Here is a 25,950-nt window from a genome sequence, read left to right as displayed (position 1 = left end):
GTCTCTGTGTTTATTTCTACGTATTAGGTAGATCGGTTTTGTTTTCCAATCTTAGTGACACTGCCTTATGTGGGAGATGTCCTATGGGACTCAGAAATATACTACCCTCTGGTCATCAGAGCTATTGCTCTAGGGATGCCCCCTCTGGGGGGTGTAGCGCTGGGGCTGACTACTGTGGGCACACTGGTAGGTGAGGCTAGACTCTGGCCCAGTTTGGCTGTCAGGCACTGTCTCATGCAGTGGTTATGTCCTGCTGATGGTCAAGGCCAGTTCTTGGAGCAACTGGCTGCATGTGCTGTTAGGCCCGAGGCTGAGGCAGGTCTGCTGCGAGGCAGTAAGCCCCTGGCACTAATAGGCTAGAGGTAGGACTCCAGAATGTTGCTTACAAGCACCAGTGTCCTTGTGGTAAAACAAGCTCCCCCAAATGGCTGCCAGTGTCTGTGTCTTCAGCGGGAGTCCTAGTGGCCTCTTGCTTTTCTGGTAGGCTCTCCAAGATCAGCAAGTGGGTCTCACCCAGGCTCCTTTCAAATTATTGCCTCTGTGCTGAGTCTCGGAAGGTATGAGATTTTGTGTGTGCCCTTTAAGAGTGGAGTCTCTTTCCTACAGCCCTCAAGCTTTCTTGTATGCAAGTCCCACAGATCTTCAAAGCAAGAAGTTCTCGAGGCTCATCTTCCCGGTGCAGAAGATGGGGACCTGGGCTGGGGACCCTGATGTGAGGCTTGGACCTCTCACTCTTTGGGGGGAACCTCTGCAGTGGTGATCATCTTCTGTTTTGGGTCACTTATCAAGGGTGTGTGTCTTGCCGATACCATGCCTCCTCCTCTTGTACCCATCCTGTTGTGATTCCTTCTTTATAACTTTAGTTATAAAGTTATAACTTTTATAACTTTATAACTTTAGTTAGAGTTAGAGTCTGTCATACAGAGGGAAGCAAGTCAGAAAGAGAAAAACAAATACCGTATGCTAACACATATATATGGAATCTGAAAAAAAAAAAATGGTTCTGAAGAACCTAGGGGCAGGACAGGAATAAAGACACAGATGTAGAGAGTGGACCTGAGGACACAGGGAGGGGGCAGGGTAAGCTGGGATGAAGTGAGAGAGTGGCATGGACACGTATACACTACCAAATGTAAAATAGATAGCTAGTGGGAAGCAGCCGCATAGCACAGGGAGATCAGCACGGTGCTTTGTGACCACCTAGAGGGGTGGCATAGGGAGGGTGGGAGGGAGGGAGATGCAAGAGGGAAGAGATATGGGGATATATGTATATGTATAGCTGATTCACTTTGTTATACAGCAGAAACTAACACAACAATGTAAAGCAATTATACTCCAATAAAGATGTTAAAAAAAAAAAGAAAAAGAAATTTGCTCTGTAAATAGTAGTAATTTTGGTGTGCCCACTGGAGGAGGTGAGCTCAGGGTCTTCCTACTGCCATCTTGGTCACACCTTCTTCACAGTAATTGGATTTTGAATATTACACCTACCTTGAATTCTTGGAAAAAATCCCACTTGATTACAGTGTATAATCTTTTTATGGTTTGCTGGATTCAGTTTGATAGGATGTTTCCATATATTCATAAGAGCTATTGGTTTGTAGTGTTTTGTTTTTTTTTCCTTGTTATAGCTCTGACTGGTTTTGGCACAGGGTAATACATTGTTTTCATGCAAATGAGCTGGGAATTGTTCCTTTCTCTTCTGTTTCATGGAAAGTGTTTGTGAAGAATGGTGTTAATTCTTCTTTCAATGTTTGGTAGAATTTACCAAGGAAACTATTAGGGTCTGGGAGAGTTTTAAAATTATTAATGGAGTCTCTCTACTTATTATAGGTCTATTCAGATTTTCTATTTATTCCTCAGTCATTGTTGGTAATTATATATTTCTAGAAACTCTTACATTTCATCTGTTATCTAATTTGTTGTACACTTGTTCTTAATATTCCCTTATACTTTTTTTCTGAATGTCTATAGTAATTTCCTTCTTTCATTCATTATTTTAGTAATTTGCATCTGCTCTCTTTTTTACCTAGTCAGTCTAGGTAAGGATTATTACTCTTTAGATATTATTTCTGCTTCATTCTCTCTCTCTCTCTTACCCAAGGCTCAAATTATACATATGCAGACATATTCACTACGGCCCATATGTTTTACGTTCTATTCTGTATTTTCTATTTTTTTCCTCTGTGTTTTTAAGTTTGTAAATATTCTACTGATCTGTCTTCTAGTTCAATTTTTCCTTCTCCAGCTATGTTCTACAAGTTAAATTCGTTTACTGTGTTCCCAATTTAGTTATTGTTAAGTTCCAGAATTTCAATTTTTTTCTTATAAATTTCAATTTTTGTGACTAAACGCTCCATTTTCATCTCTTTTCTTTTTTTCACCTCTTAAAAATATTAATCACAATTATTTTAAAGTCCATGATTGAGAATTCAAAAATCTGGATCACCTGTGAATTTTTTTAGTCTGTTTATTCTCTGATCCTATTTATTGAGAATACTGATAAGTTTTGATTGAATGCCAGAAACTATAAATATCATAGTGGTTTGGGTGATATTACCTTATAGCTCACAGGAAGTCTTACTTTATCTTTTGATGAGCAGTCAGAGTTGGGGCAGACCTACTTGGTGCAGCCCAGGAGCGTGCTTTCTTCATTTTAGGGCATTAAGTATAACAATACATTTAGGAAATAGAATCTTTTTGTTTTAAATATTGTAGGTTTTGAATTTTAAGATAAAATATAGGAAATGAATCTTTAAAGATTTTACTTCAATATCTGTGGCTGTATAAAAGTCAACACAATGCTTGATTAGGAAAGATAAATAGAAAAAAAGATTGTTGCATTTATTTTAAGCCATGGGGTACTAAATACTGGAATACTGCAGAGCATTTGGTGCATTATCCCTTGGAGAGGTGGTACTTAGCAGATAGCTCCACATAGAGTAGATGCTAAATGATGTTTGGCCATTAAATTGAACATCAACGATGCTTGCTTTGAGGAGAATATCTAATTTCCAGGACTGTTGTAAGGACTAATTGTGGAACTAAACAATCACTGACTACCCTAAGAAAAAATTAACTCTTATTGTATGTTTATGAGTATATGTTAATCAGTTTTTAAAAAATATTAGTTAACATACTCTTCCCTTCCCTCATTCCTACCTTTGCCCTGCTCCCAACATACATACATACACACATCCATTGTTGCCTGTTTTCCTGTTGTTTCCTTGTTATCTGAGGCTCTGGCCACCAGATAGTCCTTTATTTAACATCTGTACCCTACTGGGAGTTCAACTCATTCTAATATTTGATTATTCATTATACATGCCCTGTGCTATACAATACTTATATTTTTCAGGTCACCATAAATCTCTTGTAAGTTCCTATTTAAACCTTCAGCCTGAATGCTATTTGAGAAGAAACTATAGGACATTTTATTATTAAGTAAAAGTCAAGGTCAATCCAAATACATTCCAAATCACTATTGATTTCCCAGATGTTTTGGTCAGTGACATTGGCTTTGAAGTTGTGGACTGATTAACCTAAGGCATTAAACACGGAGACAAAGAAATGTTAAATATGGCTTCAAGGTCTCTTGTGTTATAAGACTTGCAAATTGGATCATGAGAGGGAGTTTAATCTTCTGTAAGCTTACTTACTTTTTCTTTTTTATAATAAACAGAACTAATTTTCTTCCAATTCTTTGCAAATAAAATGAAAGGAAGCTTTTTGGACTCAATTAAATACTATCACATTTTTATTTTATAATTTATGTCTTAGGATTCTTTATTAGAGTACCTTAAAACAGAGAGGCCACAAACCTCTCAAAAACACCAAAATCTTTGCTTCCTCCTTTCAAACACAGGGTTATTTTCAGAGTTAATCAGTGTTAATGCTTTTAGATGGAAACAGTCTCTTTGGAAAATGAATTCTTAAATTTTCCTTACAAGAAAGCCCTTTACTAAGTTGGTGGAGAAAGCTGACATTTAGATTGCACATACAGGATTAGCAACTGATATGTTTGGACTGGATTAATTTAAGGAGAGAAAAAAATTTTAATTGTGCACTAGCCAATGAATTTAAAGAATTGACTTGGCAAGGTCTAAGCATGGAGTTATCTGATATCCAGAAGAGCAGTTGTTAATGTTATTGTGATTAAAGAAATGCAGCCTTTCTTTTGTTGTTGAAATTGCTTGAGTCCCCTCCTCTGGATGGTCACCAACCTGATAGATCTGTGCATTTTCAGTAAATAGCCATTTTGTTTCATCTTATTTCCAGGAAGGAACTTCTTCTTAAACACAATTTGTGAGTATCAACTTGGTTCCATTTGTGAGTATCAACTTGAGAAATAAGTAGGAATCATTATTTTGTGCTCTCTATACTAAAGGAGGGAACTTTATTAGTCAAGTTAAAAATAATAGTATAAACACTCTTCACCTTCTTATTTTCACAGGACTAATTAACTGAATATATTTTGTTAGACAGTTTGATGAAGAGAAAGAAATAGTTTTCTTATTCAATTAAGGTTTATGATGGAAGGGCTGAAAAACTAAAAAGAAACCTGTTTGGTTTAATTTTTATTGAAAACTTAGATCCTCTTTTTAAAAAATTAGTCATTAACATCTTTTCCACATATAGGTTGGGAAGCAGTGTGCTTGACATGATACTTTCCTAGTCCAGGGTGATTTGTTCTTTAACTACCCCTATTAGGAAGATATCTGGGCTCACCATGACCTTATCACCAGAGAAAGAATGCTTACTAAGAACCAAGAGGTCACTTAGAAAAGTTTGATGGCACCACTTGGGATCAAAGAAGACTTGTATTTCCTACAGATGGTTTGAGAATTCAGTATTGGGATAGATTCTGTCCACGGGAAAGCAAAGCACCAGAAGCTCTAGATTTAAAACAATAAAAAGCCATTAATGCCCTATGAGGCACCAAAACATACTCTAAAGCTAGCCATCAAAATATTACTTTACTAGCACCAGAATCAGTAAATAGATCAATGGACAAAATAGAAAATATAAAACAGATCTTAGTAGGCAGAAAAATGTGTCTATTACCTATAAAAGTGGCCCCAAAAATCAGTAGTAGAAGGCAATGTTGGATTAAGAGTTAATGAGATTGTGTTGTGATGATTAGGTAATATTTGGAAACTACAAAGGTAAAACTTTACCTTGTCATATATTCCAAAGTAAACTCCAGATGGATTAAAGATTTAAACATAAAATATAAAACCATTTTAAAAGGAAAATATGAATAAAACTCATCTGATTTAGATTAGGGAAGTCTTTCTAAGAATAAAAGCCATGAAGAAGTGCCAAATATTTAAACTACATTAACATTCTGATGTACAAAGTTTAACTGTACAAAATTTTAGCTATGTAAGAATGTACCATCAAAATTAAAAGACAAATAAATGTGGTCAAAGGATTAATATCCTTCTTACAAGGAATGTTATTAAGAAAAACAACAAGTCTTCAATAAAATAATGGTCAAATAATGGGTTTTTTTCCTATAAAATAGGAAATGCAAATGTGCTATAATGGATTCTAAAAAGGTTCAGATTCATTGGTAAGTGAAAATGCAATAAAAATTGGATTCCTATGTCACATATCATATGGAAAATGCTATTAGGAATGCTGGCAAGTGTATGCACAGGGAGACTGGCCCCATCCCATGTCAGTGGTAGAAATGTCAATTGTTATTAACTCCTGGAAAATTATACAGCAATGTGTGCTGTCTGGTGAGGACCATTTTAACATTGTAATTATTCTAGGAAAACGTTCTTAAGAAATTATAAGACTTAGAGTCAAATGCTGATAAACTAGTAGAACTTTTGCCTCACTATTCATAGTGGCAAATAAATTGAAAAGAGCTCTCCAACAAAAATAAGATTATCAAATGAAATAAGTAGAATATTATATTGTTATTATAAATTATGTTTTCAAGTAATTTTCGAGACATGGAATGTCCTGATATGATATTGAGTGAGAGATGGCCGTATAGAAAATTTATGTAGAGTATGCTATAAATTTTGTAAGAATTTTCTTGTGTGTGTGTGCACACATATGTATAGGGAGAAAAAGCTGTTTGGAAATATATTAAAGTGTCAATAGTACTTTTTTCTAGGTGGTAGGATTACAGGAGGTTTTGATTTTTTTAAAAATATTTTATAATTTTTACAGTTGCTACATGAAGTTTGATTTAATATGTTAATTAGGAGAAACATACCATTTTAAAGTTGAAAATTTAGTATTTACTTTGGTAATAAGATTAGTTCACTTGGAAATTTTGAACTTAAAATGTCTCTTGATGAGCTATGTAAAATTGACTAATGTCTTGATGAATATCTCTGACTCAAACATTTAATTCATTCCTTGCAAGCTTCAGCAAGCAGGTGACATCCTTGCTCTTCTCTCTCATGTTTATCTCTTCAACTTTAAAATGTGGCAAGAATTGTGGGACAATGAATTTCTTCCAGTAAATGGAGCAATACAATAAGTAAAAAAATAAAAATAAAAATCAGACATTCCCATAGGATTTGTCACCATTTTTATTCTTGGCCAGACACTGATGATTAGCAAATAAAGAAGTTGGTCGCAAGGTAAGAAGCAAGTCTTTCCTCTGGTTAAGGTAACATTTATCCCTTCAAAGGGGAAAACTAGTAAACTGGTGTGGTTAGGAAACTACCTCATAAGCATTCTCTTTCTCCCCTTAACCTCCATCCTACCTTTTTTCTCCTCCTGTGCACTGTCATATCTCTTGAGCTGGTCTGCCCCTGGGTCCTGATTTCCTCACCACTCACTCACCCTCCCCACCTCCAGCAGTGTGACTGTCATCAAGCCCATTCCACTGAAAGTGCCCAGATCCAAATGGCTTGGTTCAGGTTTCTGTCTCCCGGACCTCTCTCAAACATGCCAAACCTCATCACCTTTATTTTGAAACAGTCTGTTCCCCTGCCCTTGTGACACTGTATCACCCCTACTAACCATGGGTACCTTTCAGGACTTCACGGGCTCTATGTACTTCTGACTTTGTAGCCTTTGGGATGGGGGAAGGCAAAATTACATCCTCTTGTTCTAGCCATCACTTCCATAAAGATTGTTAGTTTTCGAATTCTTCCATGAACAGCGCATCTGATGTGCTGTGTGCTTAGCTAGAAACTGGATTTGTAGAGGTGGTGATAAGGATATGATGAAGAGTATCAACCTTCAAGGTGTCTTCGATGGGTTAACTAATTTCATTTGCCCAATAATCCTATGCAGCAGATGCTATTATTTCCCCCATTTTGCCAATGAGAACATCGAGGCATTGGTAGTTTAAATGATCTTGCCCAGATCATGGAGTTAATAAGAGGCAGAGCCAAGATGCAAACCCAAGCAATCTGTGTTCTTAACATTTTACTGTCCATGGCCTCAAAGAGGCTCTTACTCAGGTGGGGGAGTCAGAAAACTAAGTAAAACTACAACACAGAATGAAGGTTGTCATTACAAGGTATGGGAAAGATACTGGAAGCACAAAAGAAGGACACATTCTATGGGCATTCTGCGGATACAGGGGTAACCTCCTGGAGTTGAGTTTGCAACGTGAAGACGGGAAACAGCAAAGATGAGCACACCAGGCAGAGAGAAGTGCATGTGCAAAGATATGCATGAGATGTGAGAAACATCCTTTGTATTTTTGAGGAACTGCACATTATGTGGTTTTTCTCTCTGTGGTGGATTCTCCAGATATGAAATGAGAGATAAGCAATGACCAGATAATACAAAGCATGGAAGCCATGCTTAAATGCTGGCCATAATTCTGAAAGTGATGGAGTGCCATTGATGGATTTTCAAATGGGTAGAGACATGATGAGACTTTCATTTTATAAAAATCACCCTGGAATCAGTAGAGAGGATAGAACAGGTAGGCTGCACAAAGGGTGAGTGGGTGGTCCCGGTGAGAGCAGAGAAGGGCCACAACCAAGGTACCGCATTTAGAGTGGAGGGGAGTGTCAGACACGTACTTTAGGAGGCAGAATTCACAGAAATGGTATTTGATTATATAGGAGAAAAGAGTAAAGGGAGGAGTAGGAGTCAAGGATGACCTTTATGCTGCAGGCTTGGGTGAGAGGTGATCCTAAAATGAGGAACAGAGTAGGGGAAGCAGGTCTGTGAAATGGTGAGCTACAGCAGGTGACCGAGGAGGAGGCTGAGAAGGAAACTGCAAATGTAAGTCTTGGGGTAGGATGGGAGGTCAGGGAATACAGATGTGAAAGTCCTGGGTACGTGAAGAGGGGAGGCACAGAGCAAGAAGAGACGTCAAGAAATTGATTCCCCAGAAAATATGGATATTTACAGGATGAAGAGAGGCAGAGACAGCAGCAAAGTAGTCAGAGAGAAAACTGTCAGAGAAAGTTAGGTACAGTTTTATTAAGTCCTTCCCAATTCATAAGGAGCTGACTAGTCTCCTCTTACTTAAAAGAAGTCCAAATTCCATGAATTTCTAGTGGGAAAGTGTGTCAGGGGAAGAAGAGGTAGAGGTGATGAGGTTGGATTTCTTGCTTTCTTTTGTTTTCTAAGTGGCAAAGAGAAGGCCATTCTCTAAGATAGACCGATGGATCTAGCCAGTGAGGTGCAGTAGTTTTGCTGGGCTGACCATCAGAGAGAGAACTGAAAATGTAAAAACAAACAATGGGCTTGCCTGAAATGAGCATGGCAGGTTGGGAGAGAAATTTGTCTACTTTTCATTCTTTGATTCCATGTTTTGAAAATATCTTTGCTTTAATCGCTTTTCAATTTAGATTTTGCTGTTAGAATCCTGGAAGCATATAACAGTTCCTCTCCAAGAAATCTTGAAAAAGACTTGAAAATATATGTCTATACAAAGGCTTGGAATATGAATGTTCAGAGCAACATTATTCACAACAGCCAAAAACTGGAAAAAAATCCAAGCATCCATCAACTAATGAATGGTTAAGCAAAATGTCATCTATCCATACAATGCAATAGTATTCAGCAATAAAGAGGAACAAACCATTTGATATCTGCTATAGCATGCATGGATCTCAAAAATTATATTCAGAGAAAGAAACCAGACATAAAGGTTATATAGTGTATAATTCCAGTTATATAAAATTCTTAGAAAAGGCAGAAATCAAAGCAGTAGTTGACTTGGGCTGGGAATGGGAGAAAATGGGCTGAGAAAACTTTTTAGGGCAGTGAAAATGCTCCAAAACTCTGTCAACCCATGAAAAACAATCAATGACCTGTATTCTTAAATTGGGTCAATTTTGTAGTATGTAAATTCTACCCTAAGAAAGCTTAGGGTACCATAAAAATCATAGAATCATTCTTTATGGCTGAAAAAATCATTTACCCTAATCTTATTTTGTTTCAGATTCTTCCAGGTTTTTCCCCTCTTACTATTTCTAGTACTTTCTAGTTATCCCCCCTCTTATTTCATTGACAAGCTTCTACACATGGTGACTTTTGTTTAATCTGGAGACAGAATGAATCATAGGCACTTATAGACAAGTTGAAACATTATGATAGCCATCTTTTCAAATGACTAAATACATTTGTTTTAATTTCATCTCCAGTACTGCCTACAGGATATTTGAAACCATAAGAATCAATTTTTGAAAGTTGAGGCAGAACTTGTTATTTGGGAAAGAGAAGATTTATGCTTTCTATTGATTTCCTCTCTTCCTTCTCTTGCGTAAATCCCACTATTGGAGATTCACTAGGAAACTTTAAGAGTCCTTGCAGGTTGAATATGTTTATCTGTGATTTTACTTTATAGAAAACTAAATCTCTTTTATTCTTGAAATGTAACTCTTTTTGTGTGTGTGTGAATCTTACAAATATAAATTGTCAAAGAGAAGGACCTTGAAAATCATATGTATTTTCCCATGCTCTCATTTACTTACGAGTCTCACAGCTTATTAATGCTAGAAGAAAACCAGAGTCCACGTATTAGTTTAAAATTCTTAAGTGGTTTATGACATTCTTCAAAAATTTCATTCTAATTACCTAATACTCACATCTCTTGAGAGTTGGATCTGTTTATCTAAATTCCAACGAGAAATGTTCATTTGGCTGATCCATGGGTCCATGGATACCTCTTCCTCCAAGGGTCTAAAATTGAAGTTATTATACATTCTTCCTCAAGGAGGATAAGTATTGAAGATCATGTGCTCCGTTGACTTTCAAATGACAACTCATCTATGTGTTAATTTTGTGACCTTGCACATGTAATTTAGCTTCTCGAAGCCTTAGTTTACTTGTCTATAAAATGAGGATTATAATAGTATCTCTTTCATTGGTTTGTGGTAAATATCAGGTAAGATAATTCATCAAGAAAAACTGCACAAGATTTCAACAGTCGTAAGTACTCAATATTATCTATTCTCTCTTTTTTTCTTCTTTGTTTCCTATTTCAGTAAATGTCATCAGATTCTTCCAAATTACACAAGCAACAACCTCCCTTTGGTCCTACTTTACCTCCTAAATAAATGGCATCAAATCCTGCTGTAATAAAAGAGAGATATCAGAAAAAAGAGAGGTAAAATCAAGGGCAGTGAAGGAAAAATGAAGAGTTGGGAGCTATGGAACAAAAGTCTGAGGAGTGTAGGTTGCGCAGTCACTGGGAATGGGGCCCATGAAAAGTGCTGCTGGATGTTATGAACTGTATTCCTTTTTACTACTATGAGACAGAAGTAAAGATTGGAATTCTTTTTCGTAGTAGCCATATTACCTCACATCTGAGCGCCATAGGTCCGGAACTTTATTAGGGTTATAGTTGGATACATTTTAATTTAAAATTGAGTACAGAAAGAAACAGTGCTAAGAGTGGGCGGCAGATAGTCTTCAATTTTCCAATACTTGATTTAATAACCCAAGGAGAGTTTGATCACCAAAAGCATTTGGTTGTCAAACTAAACCCAGGAGGATGACACACTCTTACTTCCCAATAGGCAACCACTTTAAGATGAGAGATGACATATCGAGAGATAAAATTACATTAAGTTTTTAAAAATGAAAACATTAAGAATTTTGGAATATATTCCTGCAGTCTGTATGCATGGATGTGTGTGTGTGTGTGTGTGTGTGTGTACGAGCACACACGCTAAATTAAGATCACAGTAGTCACACTATTGTGACACCTGCTTTTCTCATTTAACAAGAAATCTAAGCATTTTGCCATATCATTGAATATTTCCCAAAATATAATTTTTCATGGATGCATATGGATATATGTAAACTAATTTTTTTAGATCAACTGCTTCATGTTTTCTTTCAAAATTTTGAATTGAGATGATAATGATTCAAGCACTGATTTTTAAAAACTCAATCCTTTCCTCTCTTTCTGCCTTCCCTGACATTTTATAGATGCTGTGGGCTTATCCATGGTAAGTTGTCTAATTTTTTCTTGATGGTAACCACATTTACTCGATTATAAGTAAAAGTAATTAATTTGGTATAAATTATAGGGGAGAAAGCCCATGTGACTCATAAGAAAGTCTGAAGTGTAGATTATTTGAAAATAAATTTAGTTTTATTTCTAATGACCATATATAAGTAAAATCAGGATAATAAAAACAGTTTATAATTGTTCAAGAATCTAGTGACAGGAAGAGTAAGGGGTCACGTGGAATCCATTCTGGTGAAGGGTGTGGAAGGGGTGAGTTTGCTGGGCACTGCTATCTAGTTTCGGTGTTATCAGTGGGGTGAGCTTAGGCCCAGTGTTGGCTATGTCTCTTCACCAGCAGAGTAGTTCTGTGCTGTGACATGAGGTATTGCTCTGGCTGTGTAGCTTCCACTCCTGGTTCTGCAGCCATCTTAAGATCTTATGAGCTAGGTCCTGCTCATAAATTCCTTAAATTTTTTTATCAGTAGGTTTCTGTGGCTTGCAATTACAAATACCGATAGAGCTGTAGATACCATTCATCACATGAAAGCTTATCTAGAATATGGAATGTATAAAACCAATGAGCATTTTAAAAAATGAGGAGATCCAACGCTTGGCAAGCTGATTAACTTACTTATGGACTTGCAGCCAGTTGATGTGAATTTTATGATGATTTTAGGGGAAGGAGGTGCAATGGTCTGGAATAATGGAAGCTGCCAGGTCCATTGGGCCATAAAATTTTGGCCTTGAGCGACTGAGGCAGCTGTTACCTCATGGAAGTGGTAGAAAGAGCCTAATTTTGCCTACCTTTTTGAATTTGCCCAGGAAGAGCCTGGGAGCCAGTTGTAGACTTCACTGGTGTACTCTGTACTCTGTAGGCTTCACGCATGGGGTCCGTGTCTTTGTGGAAGGCACAGGGGTGGAGGTCATGAGGCTGGTCCTGCACCGTCTGCTGTAGCCAGCCTTCCCAACTAGGTCGTACAAATAGAAAAGACATTCTCATGCTTTTAAAGAGAGAGGAATGCTCCGGGCTGCAGAATTTAATAGTACAATTTAGGTGCCAGGCCAGTCTCAGTCTTTGGAAGGAAGGTACGTATAGGCTCTGCCTTCCATACAACAGATTGCTCAGTAATTACAGCGTGGACCTGGGTGCACTCTTCACCACAGAGCAAGGGGATCACTTTCTGCCAAACTGTCCAGAGGAGTTCGCCACAGTCATGACAGGTGTTTTTATTTCACTTGCAGACGTCTTTGAAAAGACCTTGGAATGAAAAAGTCTCTGGCATGCCAGCTTAACCTGAAGGGAATTCCAATTTGCAGAAAGCCTTTTCTTTGGCTACTAAAATTCCTCCACCTCTTTCATAACCAGTCTCTTCCCTCTGCTTCCAAGAATTTCTTATTTTGAGAGGTCGCAAATTGGCTCACACCAACATCCGCATGTTGGAAGCTCGATGCTGTACCTGTGAAGATTTTGCAGGTTGATACCAGATAGTGTCTCTTCCTATTTCCACATCAGATCTGTGCCTTCCTCTCAGACTCTGGTTCCTCCCTGCCCTTGGTCAGCCTATTGCCACATTTCTGTGTAATACAAAAATTAATAGGATTTGCTTATCACATCAGCTTTGGAGCATTCTTTGTGAAGCGTTTGTTTACAAGTCACTTGCTCATCTGTTTCGGTTACTGTTCCTTTCCTGATTGGTTACTTCCTTTGCTTCCTGCTTCCTTTGTCCTCTGCATCATTATCACTCTTCACGGTGGTGGTGGTGGGGGATTGTATTAACCTTGTTCTCCTTTGTCCGTTATGGTGTTTCTAGTTCCATTAAATAAAAGCACACACACGTAATAGACGTGTTTATGACCGTGAGCAGCACAACAATCTCAGTACAGCTTGCGTCCAATGGTAGGTCGTGAAATGTCTTGGTTTGGAGGGGACTTTCGGAGGGCCATTCCCTACCCCAAGGCAGACTCTCACTTCTGCCCACACAGATTCTTTGCCAATGGGAATTTTATAACCTCTTCACTAGCATCTTAATGATGCCTCTTAAGAAATCCTGCCTTCTGTTTAAATGTGCACGTGAATGATATGAACTGACAAGGTGTCAAATCCTTTCCTCTCTTTCATTTCAGAGGATAGTTTGACACTGAAATCGACTAGGAATTCCAGATTCACCTCCAGGTCAAATTTCAGAGGTTGGGTTTTTAAGAACTCCTCAGGCCTACTTTGAGCAAACTGTTTTGAACCTTAATACCAAGATAGCCTTAGAACTGGCTGGCCTACAGAGGCTTTTATGCTGGATGCAAAGACTGGGGTTTAACTTGTGGAATTTGGCCTCAGTAAACATCCCTAAAGCTGGGATAGAGTTGAGTAATTTCTAGTGGTAGAAAAATACCTTCCTTTCCTCACAATCACTTTGGTGTTAGATTACCATGAAAATCTCTTTTTTCCCTTCTGTGTTCAGGGAAAGGAGAACAACATTCCCCACTTAATAGCTATAGATATGCATAGTGGGTGGAGTCAAAGTGAGAATATAACTGATATGGAACTCTTAATGTGCATGAGAAGAGAAGGCACTGCATGCAGGGCCAAATCTAGGCAAATTCTGAGGACACAAAATATGTGTTTTTATATTTTTAATCTCCATATCTGGGCACTATCCTAGTATTCTCTAATACAAATTCCCAGACTGTCATGCACCCAGCACTCTTATATGTTCCCTCCACCCCCCTTTTTAAAAACTTGCATTCAGGAAGAGATGAAAAATGCATCCACATTGTGTTAGCGCTACCAGGACTATTTATACCAAAGATCACTGAGTAAATCAACTGTGAAACTTTCTGTGGAATTCCAATCAATCAGTAGTATGGGAGGTAGAGTTCTATGTAGTGGATTGCACTCTGTAGAAATTATACAATATAGGAACTTAGACCATAATTTCTGACTTGAAACTAACTATTTTGAATAGTTTTCATGTGATGACAGAGCAAAACATTTGAACTAGAGATTGTCCTGGAAAAATTAAGACAAAAGTTCATTCCACACTGGAGAGGTCACCCACTGTATCTTTATATATTCTACTTTTTTTGTGTTAATTCTGAGTCAAAATCCTGCCTAACGTTACCTTCTCATTTTTTATTTTTTTTTTTAAACTGCTAGTTAACAGTGAATTTAGGCTCCTAACATCAACTCTGGAAATCAGTCAAACATAAGTTGGGAAAGCTAACACATTATTAGAAATTCTTTGAAGTCACATTCACTTCAGTAAGACTCATAATATAGCCTTGTGTAAGTGGACTTGAGGATATGATTACTGAATTTATTTGAAAATCATCTCCAACAAGCATACAAAACACTAGTTCTTCATCATATTTTTTATGGGCTGGGCTACCTTCCGGCATGGAGGTGCATGGAAGGAAGTGGAGTGAAGTCAGTGTCAGCTTCTAGCCTGAGACACATAACAACTTTTCTCAGGTGTTTATGGAAGTGACCATTTATAAGACTATTCTAGAGAAAACATGAGAAAATAAGACTTGGAAATGTGGCCTTTTCGAAACCAATTTTAAGGCGAGAACCTTTTTCCTACCTTAAATAGTTGGGATTTTTTTTAATACCTTCTGTTCCCCTCTACCATTCAACCCCATTTTTCGTTATGTAATACCTTTTTCTTCTCAAGGAGAAAATCTGTGTTCACATAAATGGTAGGTAGATAAAAGCTGTCTTGTATAGGACTGCTCTAATACATTATCCTTGAGAGTGGGGAAGGCAAACCTCTAACTCCTTTCCCAAGGCTTGGCCTAGGGTAGATACTCTGTAAATATTAGTTTAAAGAAGAAAAGAAAAAAAAAACAAATGAATGGCCAATTTGAATGACAAGCACAGATATTTCATTTTGAAAAGGAGTACAAACTTATGGTTTAAAACAACATCTGCCTAAAAACTCTTTATGGAATACCTTCCAACTTCTTCTAAAATAGTTAAAAAAATAAAAATGTAGTAAAAATCAAATCACAGCCTAACTGTAAGTCTTAGAGACAACCTACTGCAGATTCTTGGAGAAATCCCAAGATAATAAGTTTGCCAACATCTGGACTGACAACAATGCAACTAACCTAGCTGTATTTTGCCTAATGTAACAAAACAAACCTCACATACCTGAAGTAATGGAAGACATCTCCTTTATTTACTAGTCTAGATTTAGACCCAGGTGGTGAATCAGTTAGGAAATGAGGCAAGGGATTCTTCTACCCATGCTTTTGGAAGAGCATGATACTATTCTTCTACTCCCCATTGTTTTCTCCATATTAATAAAATGCAAGCTCATTAGGACGACAAGTATCTCCCGAAGATGTCAACTCTCCAGAAGACTACCAAAAATTCTGGTGATCGGTCAAATCTGTATTGATTAGACCTAATGCAATAAAGGAGAACACTACTTTTGTCATCTTAGAAGTGTCTCAGAAGAGGAAGGTCTGGGAAGGATATTTATAGGGTGTTAGTATCCCGGCTAAAGTGGCTTAAAGCTAGTTGTTCGGGGCCGGGAGCATATGTATTTGGACTGAGCAAAGTTCATGACATAATAGTTTAGCGTTAGTGAATGCAGTGGAATTACGATCTTGAGGGAGTCTTACTAAGCAAGCTGTTTGCTTAGATTAAAAAAAATACATTGGTTTGTAGGAATTTACTGAAGCCAGCAGTGAAATTATTTACTGGCTTGCATCCCTCTCTTCCTTTAATAATGTCCTGGAATAAATAAAGTCATGTTGACACACATGGCCGGATTCCTCCATTCTGATAGTTAAGTTCTGTGGACACAAGTGGTCTTAGCTCTCACAGTTTAGGAAGCAGGGAGAGAATGAGTGGTGATGACATTTAAAACTGAGGCGAACAGGGTAGAAATAGGAAGAGTCCTGGTTTCAGTGGACGCTGTGGCTCATAAATGCACACAGTCTGTTAGGAATATCAGATATCTAGGGAGTGGGATATGAAGTAATCTCATCGCAGTTTAGCCTCAAAGACACTGGGAATTGGATTAGAAACTGCACGTGTTATCATGCTCCTCTGCAGAATTTTGATGGATGGAATTTTGACCAACACTCAATCAAAGGATAAGCAGGGCCAAGGACCTGCTATTTCCCAGATCTTTTGGAAACATCAGGTCTTCATAGGGCTCTCCTTGAGGATAAGTAGACAATACAAAACTTACACAGAGCCAATAGAAATACAATAGGAGAGTGGAAAAAGAATACCATTTGTAGCATGCTGCTCTAAATGATTTTCCTTGGAAGTCAGAGAAAACTTCTATATGCTATTTGGCATCCTAGGTGGGGTGCAGAATGACCTGCCTGACCACTATGAACAAGGAGCAGAAAATTATAGGTACTGAGAAACTCAGATAAAACGGGAAGAACATAAATAAAGAGTCAAGAAGATACGATAAAAGGAGCGGAGAAGAAAATAATTAAAATTAATAGTCTGATAACAATTTTTTTCTACAGGTTGACCTTGTTGAAAAATAAACAAAGTTTTGAGTTCTGCTACAGGATTTGTGACTTTAGAGGCAATCTTTGTCTTAAACATGTCAGAGCAGAGACAGAGTGCTGCCGTTTCAAACGCTGGAACTAACACAGTAGTGTTTATGGTACTGGTGGAAACAACGATATAGCTTTGGGGAGAAAAATTGAAAATTAAAAATTACATTTTTTGTCACCAGTTTGTGAGTTACCACAATAACATGAAACACATTTCATGATTCTTTACACTTATAAAAGCTTTTAGAAGTTTATAGAGCTGATATCTAAAAAGAGTCCTTTATGTTAAAAGAATTTAGTAGCAATATAATCCTTATTTTGTTACATTGAGTAGTGTCAAAACACAACAGAAAATAATTTCAGTTGCACTAGAACATAGTTAGAAAATAGTTCTTAGTTTAGCAGCCTGGATCATATGTATTCTGTATCCTCTAATTTCTCTCATCAGCAAAGAGAAGATAGGTACATCACGGTGCTGGAATAAAATAAATTCCCTCAGTAATCGGTGAATGGCCTCACAATTTTTTAACAAAATTACAGCTGACTGTAAAAAGGAGACTCACATTTCTGGTTTCATGTTTTTTCTCTTTCAAATGAGAGCTCTTACAGCCTCCAATTTAGTTACGTGTAAGAAGTTCTGCGCCTAGATTTCAGCAAAGTAATTGAGTTTGAAAGAACTAGCTAATATAAAATTAAATATAAATTATTTCATAAACATAGTTACATTTAAGAGACATTTTCCGGATAAGATACTGAAATGAAACTGTCTTGTAGAATCTCCCTGCTCCAATTCATAATGAAATAAACAACAACAACAAAGGAAAAACTAGGCAAAAAAGTCCAAAGCAGCAATCAAAACCAGAAAGGGACGAAACTCAGGCTTCAAAGAGTTACAGCTAAAGAAAGAAACATGATTCTGGCATGGCAAGGCTCCTAAACCCACAGCACTCCCCAGGAGCCATAGTGACGAGTCCATGAAATCCTGAGAATTCGCTCTAATATGCCTCAATCTGGAAAGAAGCAACCTGAGTAAGTCACCTTACATTTTCAAGTGATGATCTTTTAAATGAGAAATAGCAACCCAAGTTTGCAATGTTGTATTTTACTGCAGATTTCTTTCCTTTGTGGATACATGTTATCTAGAAAATAGCTATTATTTTATATACCCTCTAATGCACAGCACTAGAATATACAGATTATTTTTTTTAATTTTATTTTTTTATAAAGAAGGGAGTCATTATTTTTTAAAGTATTTGTTTATTTATTTTTTATTTATGGCTGTGTTGGGTCTTCGTTTCTGTGCGAGGGCTTTTCTCTAGTTGTGGCAAGCGGGGGCCACTCTTCATCGCGGTGCGCGGGCCTCTCGCTATCAAGGCCTCTCTCGTTGCCGAGCACAGGCTCCAGACGCGCAGGCTCAGTAGTTGTGGCTCACGGGCCCAGCTGCTCCGCGGCAAGTGGGATTTTCCCAGACCAGGGCTCGAACCCGTGTCCCCTGAATTGGCAGGCAGATTCTCAACCTCTGCGCCACCAGGGAAGCCCTAGAATATACAGATTATTAAGTAGACTTTTGATCTAAAAGGGCTGGAATCTGTGTTTCGAATGATAAAGAGCAAAATGGCTAATATCTCCCACACATCAGCTCAGGGAGCCTGGCTCACGTTGGGTTCTACAGGACCCTTGTCCTCCTCTAGGATGTTGATTTCCAGCTGGGAGTGAGTGTCACTTCTAGAGATTTAAAAAATACAAATATCTCCTATTCCTTCTTCTATCCCCCCACCAACTGGAGTTGGGAGAGCTACATACGTATTTTTTTTAAAAATTCCACAGATGATTTTGATATGCATTCCCTGTTAAACACTTCTTTGAAATGATATTTATTTTGTGAAAAAGTATGGTCAAATAAAACTAAAATAATTGTTCCGTGGTTAAATAAATGTGGATTATACCAGGTGAAGCAAGTTTCTTTTGTGCAGAATTATACACACATTTTAATATACTAATGTGATTGTGAAATTCCAAACAGGACTATTTTGTAAGCAAAGTCTGCAAACAATGAACAAAAGGGCCATGCCAGATTCTTTAGCAAGAATATTTCAGTGCTGTCCAAACTTTTTATCCTCAGGTTCAGCACGAAAATTGTAATCTATTAAATCTGGTTACAATATGTCAGGTCATACTACATCAGAAATAGCAAATGATTAGTCACTTTGACTTTGTTACAGAAAATATGAAGGGATATATGCATTAATCTTGTGAGTACACATTTGTTTGTTCTTTGGTTTCCCAATATTCCTTTCTGTTTGCAGGAGAGCCTTGAATTCCTGGTGGGGAATTACCATCACAAGTGGCCTTGATATGAAGGGGGTTCCCAGTTTTCCCTCTTAGTGCAACTGTCAAAAGGGCCAGATTCTTCTTCTCGCCCTGGGGACATTCAGTGTGTGGGCATGTGATCCACACACACTGTGCCAACCGGACACTTATTCCTAGGACTTAGCTGAGCATGTTATAAGAGGTAGGGGACGGCTAGAGTTCGGATCATCTCAAGGATACCATTTACTCTCTGAAGCGTCTAGAAAATTAGTTGATTATCACCATGGTGGAAATTTGGATCAGAGCATTATTAGTAGTATTATTCACAGTTATTTTTCCGAGATAAGGGGTGGTTACTTTACTGGTGTCACTGAAGCAATTGGGAACGTTGAGTGGTTCCCACTAGCATTTACAGCCTTCTCTTTTGTCTGCAGAAGGATGTCCCAGCCGGAAAACTGAGCCAACATAAGTAACGACTGAAAGAGGACAAGTATGTGTAAAAACAGAATATTAGAACACAATGTCTGGCCAAAGTTTATTTAGTGCAACAAACATTTATCCAGCACTTATACTCTGGGCTAGGCACTCTGTCATACAAATTATTGAAAATGAAAGGGTTTTTCATTTTTTAAAGCAATCTATCTGTCTCCTTTATTTTTCACGTGAGGAATTATACCGCAAGAGATTAAATCTTTTCCATAAGTTTACAAAGCTGGTTAGTGAAGATCCAGGACTGAAACTCAGATACACTGTCGCCTGACTCAGGGCTGCTTCTTCTGTCCCCATTAGGCTCCCCATGAAGGGCTGCTCTGTAGAGCGTGACTGTCCTCAGTCCTTGGAGGGTGAAGGCAGTGGAGAAGCAGAGACCAGATGGGATGAAAAGAAGGATTTGCCAGTGCGGGCTGTCATACATTCCTGTCAATTATTAGATCTCTTCTTTGAAAGGTTTGTAAATAAATATCATGGTCCATCTCTGGGAATCTATTTGCAGGTAGCTGGGTGGGTTGTACTCAAATTTAGAAAACGAGAGTATTGATCTTGGGCTCAGGAATGTAGACCCTGTTCTCTGACTTTAGGAAGTCCGTGAATCACACCGAGTCTATTTGTAAAAGGAGCAATTGAGCCGAAATACAGGAGGACGGTCTGGGCGGTACCGCCTGTGTGGCCAGACCGCCTTACATTCCAATCCTGATTTTGTCGCTTACTAATTGCACGACTATGAGCATACTTCTTAACTCATTGTGCTTTGGTTTCTTTGCTGTAAAATGACAATAGGCTTGTCTGATTTTTGTGAGGACTGCATGAATAATAACTACTAAGCTGTTAGTACAGTGTAAGTGTTGACTCATTATTACCTGATATCTGCTGAAGTCCTTCAAGCTAAAAAAATGTGTACTCTGTCTATAATTCAGTTCTATACAAATGTATTATAAATATTGGTTACGATCTAAGAAAAAGCAGAACAAATACACCTGCAAAGGAGGAGAGTCACTTTAGTTGTATTTAAGGCATCTTTCTTGAGTGTCCATTATGTAGCTAACATAGTTCTGAATAGATTAGGTGACTTTCTGCTTAGAGATGGGAAGAATAACTTCAGTAACATTGTCCTTTGATTTACGATGTCCGTTGTTTCCCTTTATTTTCACTGTAAAAAAGTATATAGAGGGACAGAGATATGAAAAATTAGATCCATGCTCTCAGACCCGAACAGAAATATCAGGAAAGTGTTAAAGAGTCAAGAGAGGGATAAATAACCCTGAGGGGAATCTGAGAAGGCTTCTTAAGGAAGGTTTGAGATGCCTTTATTGTCACAAATTACCTTTCGTTTCCATGGAAAAAAGCAGACAGATGCAGCATTGGGCTTCAAGAATATACAAATTGTCTTAAATAGTGAAATGTGAACATGAATTCTTCCTGAAATCCATTCCCTAATCTGGGTTAGAAGTCAGTAAATGTGAAATTCCACGATTTTCTCAGCTCTGTGCTAGTTAGTCTCTGTTGGCCGAGCTGGCACATTCTGCCATCTTGATGAAAATTAGTTATGGTTCCCACTGAAAACCCCTCTATGCCAGGGATGTGGGGTGATTTCCTGGGATTACCGCTGACGGTTCTGTCTCGGAGTCATGGGCTCCTGATTTATTGGACTTTCCTTAAGTGGAAGCTTAGTTTTGTTTGAAATTTGAGCTCTAGTATCTTCTTTGTCCAGAACCAATTGTTCCCCCCAGATGTTTAGATTTTTTTGGAAGTAACCTTGAAAGACTCCGACATAAGACTTTGACTAAGCTTGAGTCATGAGACTGTGGTGCCACCCTGCGGTGCTTTTCTTGTGCCTAAGGCCTTAGGCAGCACCCCTTCTGTATGAATACAATTTGTAGTTTGCCTACACTTTTGATAAAACCTTTTTTGCTGGAATCAGCATGACTCCTTCCAAGTTGCTGCTTGCCCAAGAAGGCAATGCCCATAAGTGCCACCATATGACCAAATCTGTTGCAAAATTGTGTCTCTGGTTTTGTTCATAGAAGCTGATGAAGAGACGTTCTCCCTAAGAACTCAGGTTATTCAGGCTCAAGCTTTCATCTGAGTTGAAGCTTGTTTTAGAAAGTTTTTTGAAGGCACTTTCAGCAAATACTGGAAAAAAGTTTATGTAAATAAAAATAGTGAGACATTTTAATTTTAAGAAGAAAGTCAAAGACATGTTTTCCTTGAATAATATCCCTGCTTTCCTCCTGTCTTAAAACAACACGGATCACTATGATAAGGTTATACAAACATAGTCCTTAAGGAAGTGGACAGATGCTGAACATCAACATGGGAGTGGGGACTCTGGTCCATAAAAACCCTAATCTGCCAGCTGTCTGTCAACCCAGGCCTTCCTCGTCTCTGTATCTCCTATCCCCTTGCCTAGTAGAATAACTGCTCTTTGCTGGGGAACCTCTATTTGAGGGTATCAGTACACAGATGCATACTCTCTAGTACCTGAGAAATGAGTAGGACAGAATCAGTCCAAATCCACCCATGTGACTAGAAAAACAATTCCAGATGATATTGATAACATTTTGTTTACAAAACAAATGTCATTAAACTTATGACAAATCAGTTAAACTGATGGTGATTAATTTTTAAGATCCCTAAATTTGGTTTTCTTTTAAGATTTTTCTTTTATTTTTCAAAATGAAAAAGGTTCTATTATTTATTTTAACTGTAAAATAATACATGTAAAAAATCCCAACATTAAAGAAAAATATTATAACAAAGTAAAAGTTACCTGTATTCCAGTATCCAGCAATAACGTCTCCTACCATTTTAGCGACTGTCCTTCCAAATGGTTTTCCATACTACAGTTCTCAAATTGTGCTCTCAGAACCCTGGTTCAGTTAATATATTATTTTTTAATGAGAAAGGTTTAGTGATAAATTAAGTCTGAGAAATACTACTTTGAACAATGTTAAGCATATTTCTTTATTGTAACTTCCTCAGAACTTTTAGTATCTGGTTATGCTGTGGGAACCACGAAGAAAAATTTAGCATACAGTAGTTCCCAAACTTATGACACTGGAATTCCTTTTTGGAAAACAGAACCAAAAAATATGGAAAATGCTGACCTTTGAGCACTTACTCATACATTCATACACTTTATACAAATGAGGTAACAAAACTCAAACCAATCTTTACTGTGTTTTCATGTAAACTCAACAATGTGTAATGAACGTGTGCTTGTATTCATGAATAGAGATCTACATCATCATTTTTAATGGCTGTGTAATATTCCATGGTATACAAGTACTATCCTCTACTCAGCCAAATTCTCTGTTAGTGAGCACTGGAGCACAAAGCCAAAATAAAGACATACACACTAAATTTACAAAAATATCTGCAAAAACTATAATAAAATCAATAGGCAAAACGTTAAACATATCATTAATAACGTACAAAAACACAGACAATTCACAGAAGGAAGAACAATAGACCAATAGAGACACAAAATTATGATCAACCTTACATCTATGCCATGCAAATAAGGACATCGAATTATAATGCTTTATTGATTAGATTGGCAAAGGGTAGAAAGACTAACAAAACTGAGCACTGGTGAGGATTTGAGGAAATGTACACTTTTTCCCTGTTAGTGAAAAATGTAAATTGGTACCACCTTTCCTGGGGTTAGGGTATCTATAGTTATTACATTTTCAATGAGCATATCCTTGGAACCAGCAGGTCCACTTTAGATTATATTTTGGCTGAAAAACCACTACCATCTTCTATAAATTATCCCCTATTGAGGTATTGCTGCAGGCTGCACATTGTGCTAGATTTGTGGGCGAGACAAAACTCTGTTCTTTACTTTTCCTCAAGAAGCTTATGATATGCAGACTTTGAGGAAATCAAGCTCACAAAGACACCACTGGCTTTTTCACCAAAAACTTTTGAATACCCGGTAATAATAACAATGCATTTGACTAAAATCGTGATTAGAACACTGAAATTAATCAAGCTTTTTCTAAACAGAATTTTTCCTCTTTCAGTAGGGATTAAAAGAAAGTTTATATACCCAGGAGGTCCTGACAGGGCTAGCATTTGGTACAACTGGAAATCCTTCTAGTGAGTATAGGCTAGTGAAGGGCAGGCTCCAAGTCAGTGTTTCCTTTTCTGAGACACTCTGTGTTTTCCTTCTTTTACTTAGTTACACGTCTATCTCCATCATGATTCCTTACTTCAGTCGCTGAATGGTGGCTTTTCTTTTCAGAAAAATAAATTCTGGCACAGAGGGAGACATCAACTGTATAAATAAGATAAACCCTTTCAGCTGGAAGGTCCTTGAGGGGAGGGGTTGTGTGATACTCACCGTCCTTTCCCCAGGACCCAGTGCTAAATGCCCTGCCCAAGGGGTGGACTCAGTAAAGACTTGTTGACTCTAGTTGGGCAAACCTCATGAAAGGTGAGGTTAATAAACTTAGACCTTTGACGGTGTGTTTTAGGTGGAAAGCATAACCCTGATATCCACTCCACATCCATGTTTAATAACTTTTAATAACATTTAATGACTTTAAAAGTTATTTCCTAGACGTAAATTTAAAATCACTGTATATAGAGAGTAGACGCTTCATGGCCAAATGGAAATTTAGCTAAATGAGAATTATAAAGAGTAAACATTTGGAAATGCTTCTCAAAATCAGATTGGATCATTAAGATGGAGTATCAAGAAATAGGTGATTCCACAGATATGAAAATATAATGGAAGGAGGAGGAAAGGGGGTGAGAACAAACATGTGTTAAGTACCTTAAGTATAGTTAGTGGTTTTATGTCTATATTGCGCTTAGTCCCTCCTGTGACGGTGCAAGATTGATGTTATTGTGTTTATTTTGCAGATGATGACAGAGTGGGTCACCTGGAAAGATCTGCCAAACACAGTGAAGACCGCAAATCAAAGGAACAGCATCAGAAAGATCAGTCTGATAAACTAGGATGGTTGTTCTCAAACTTTTGTATCAGGATCACTGGAAAGCTTGTTAAAACACATTCTCTGGGCCTCACCTTTGGAGTTTCTGTGTCCGTAGGTCTGGCATGGGGACAGAATATCTGGATTTCTAGGTGGTTCCCAGCTGAAATCAATGGAATTTGATTACTATCATCTGTATTGATTTTAGAAAAGCTTTTGAAAAATCTTTTCGTAATACCCCTTTGGTCAAGATTTTTCCAGTATTAATCCATAATTAATTTATTCATTCAATAAACAATTCACTCAGCAAATTGTTTACTCAACAAATAGAGCAATGCTGGAGATAGACATGGATTTACAGATTGAAATCTTCTCCCAACTAATAAACGTGATTTGTTAGGAATTAAAGACAAGTTCTGATCATAAAGTCAATATAAGGTTAACAAAGAAAAAAGGAGGTTCCAAAAAATCCTTAGGTTACCTCAGGATATATTAGTATGGGTCTAATATTACAATCATGGGAAGGAACTCATTGTACACTGGGTTGCAGAGAATATCTGGATTAAGAAGTGTAATTCCAGGTGGCACTTAAAAGAGTAGAAGAGAGTCCAGGTGTCCAGAGCTTGGCTAAACCACTCCATGATATTTCTGCCGGGACATCCATTTTGTTTGGTCAAGTGTCCTGCAGGGGCTGTAAGCTGATGCCGTATCTCCCTCAATCCAGAAAGTTAACAAGAGTCTTTTTATCCAAGCCCAAGGAAGTATTAAAGGTTTTGCTGCTTGTTTGGAATGGGAAACAAATTATAAATAGTATGTTGGTATGTTATAAACTATCTTATGTGCTCCCTTATTCTGGTAATGCACACATGGGGCTTGCTGGTCTGGACTGGTTTGGATTCTGTAGGATTGTCCAGGGCCTCTGTGTTATACACCTCAGGGCACCATACCCATCAGAGTCTGTGTGCCTGGCATCCCCTAGCACTGGGCAGAGCAGAGCCAGCAAGACTGCATATAGCCATACACTTCAGGGTTGGCAATGCAGAATATCCTGGCAAACATGGCAGGATGCAGTGTTAATCCTGAATCTTACCACCTCCATCCACCACGCCCTCAACCCCCTCCCCCTCCCCATGTGTGACTCTTGCTTGTTTCCTTATATTTGCTTTTATCACTATCTAACTCTATTTTTCTGATTTTCTGGTCTTGAGTTTCCCTTAGAAGCAACATTTTAAAAAACTTTAAAAATAATATATTCAATGAATTAGTCTTTTGGACATG

General features: G+C 37.8%; 1 long non-coding RNA gene across 1 annotated transcript; it reads left to right on the top strand.

The window, feature by feature from the left end:
* The first annotated feature begins 17,879 nt into the window (after positions 1-17,879).
* Positions 17,880-25,180, top strand: LOC137769542 (uncharacterized). The gene is made up of 4 exons (XR_011074998.1): positions 17,880-17,953; positions 19,669-19,724; positions 20,024-20,179; positions 24,602-25,180. It is a non-coding gene; the product is annotated as an uncharacterized lncRNA (long non-coding RNA).
* Positions 25,181-25,950: the final 770 nt, after the last annotated feature.

The sequence above is a fragment of the Eschrichtius robustus genome, chromosome 9 (genome assembly GCF_028021215.1).
Source record: "Eschrichtius robustus isolate mEscRob2 chromosome 9, mEscRob2.pri, whole genome shotgun sequence".
NCBI lineage: Eukaryota > Metazoa > Chordata > Mammalia > Artiodactyla > Eschrichtiidae > Eschrichtius > Eschrichtius robustus.
The sequence above is the reverse complement of the archived record's forward strand: the minus strand, read 5'-3'. Positions and strand labels throughout refer to the sequence as shown.